This window comes from Molossus molossus, unplaced genomic scaffold (genome assembly GCF_014108415.1).
Source record: "Molossus molossus isolate mMolMol1 unplaced genomic scaffold, mMolMol1.p scaffold_m16_p_1, whole genome shotgun sequence".
NCBI classification, from domain to species: Eukaryota; Metazoa; Chordata; class Mammalia; order Chiroptera; family Molossidae; genus Molossus; species Molossus molossus.
Genome location: NW_023425344.1, coordinates 164,113,753 through 164,115,415, shown reverse-complemented (window position 1 = coordinate 164,115,415; position 1,663 = coordinate 164,113,753). Strand labels below are relative to the sequence as shown.

Below are 1,663 nucleotides of genomic sequence, written 5' to 3'. Positions count from 1 at the left end.
TTAAAAAATTATGGTATTTGTTTTTACTCCCTTAGAGTTTGCTATATAGTATTTGAAACATTTTATAATTAAAAAAAACAAAAAACAAAAACTATCAGTTTTATCTATATCAAGTTCATTCAACAGTATTTCTTGAGAATCGACTGTGTGCCTGCTGGGCTAGGTGTTCAGGATTATAGAGAAGTCAAGTAAGACGTGAGTTTTGCTCCCCAGAAGCCTGCTTTCTTAGTTAAAATGATAAACTAGTAATCTATCCTTGCACGAAGCAGTTAAGTTGCGGAAGTTAGAATATAACTATGTAACAGAATGAGGAGTAGAAGCTTGGAAGGCAGAGTCCCTGCAGCAGCTGGGGAAGGTCTGCTGGAGGAGAGAGGGCTTGGGCAGATGTGGGCAGAGAGAGGGAGGTCAAGTGCCTTCCTGCCTAGGGACGCATCATACGCCTAGGTTTGAACGGGATCGGTAAATAAGTGAAGAGGTTATTGTTTTTTGAAAGAAAATGGTATAGATAGTATTAAAGGTACTCTGAGATATGGTATAGATAGTATTAAAGGTACTCTGAGATATGGTATAGATAGTATTAAAGGTACTCTGAGATATTTAAATGCCATGTCTAGGAATGTAAACCTCATCCATTCGTTAAGTGACAAACCGCTGACAACCCTAAGGAAGGAGAGTGACATGGTTGATTTGATCTCTGAAAGTTATTCTGACTGTGGTTTGCAGGGTAGACTGGAATAGGGAAGAGTAGGAAGAGGGAACTCAGTTGGGTGGCGGTTTCAACAGTCTAGCAGTTGGCAGGTGAGGGCTTCAGGTGAGTTGGTAGTAATGGTGATGGAGAAAAAAAGAACTGGTATTTTCCAGCAGGGTAGACGTTACTGATTACAGTTTACAAAGGCGCAGAGTAGGTATGTGTTTTAGTCTGCTTGGGCTACCATACAAAATAGCATAGGCTGGGTGACTTAAACAGGAAATTCTCTCTCACAGTTCTGCAGGCTGGGAAATCCATGGCCCAGGAGCTGACAGAGTAGGTTTCATTCTGAGGCCTCCATTTCACTGTGTGCTCACAGAACCAGAGCTCTCAAGTCTCTGCTTAGAAGGACACTAATCCTATCATGACCTCATCTAACCTTAATTACCTTCCAAAGGCCCCATCTCCAAATACCATCATATTGAGGATTACAGCTTCAACATATGAATGTGTGTGTGTGTGTGTGTGTGGGGGGGGGACACACAAACATTTGATCTATTAAATCATTAAGTCCAAAGTTCCCCTAGATATTAAGTGCCAGAAACTGCAAACAAATTTAGGTCTTTTTGTCCCTGACTGGGTAGACTGGCACTTGGTTTGGTGGTGCTTGTCTCCTATCAGCCAAGGACAAAGTAACTCCTTGTTTATCCCAGCCTGGCTTTTGGTCTGTGCCCATGCTGGTTCATCCCCAGGACACATGGGGGAAAAAAATCTAGGTACTTTTTTACTCCAAAGTTTCTGTTGAATTTTTGAAAAATTGATCAAAACAGCTTGAAGGCGATTGATTTAGAAGACGAAAAGGAAGGAAGGATAAAAGAACAATGTGGTTGTGGTTGCCAGTGAAGTACTTGATGGAGGAGGAAATGTGCAAGGGTAAGCTCGTTTGGTGGAGAACAGAATGAGTTCATTGTGCAG

General features: G+C 41.7%; 1 non-coding gene across 1 annotated transcript; it reads left to right on the top strand.

The window, feature by feature from the left end:
* The first annotated feature begins 1,315 nt into the window (after positions 1–1,315).
* Positions 1,316–1,449, top strand: LOC118622562. The gene has a single exon (XR_004958089.1). It is a non-coding gene; the product is annotated as a small nucleolar RNA SNORA48 (small nucleolar RNA).
* The last annotated feature ends 214 nt before the right edge of the window (positions 1,450–1,663 follow it).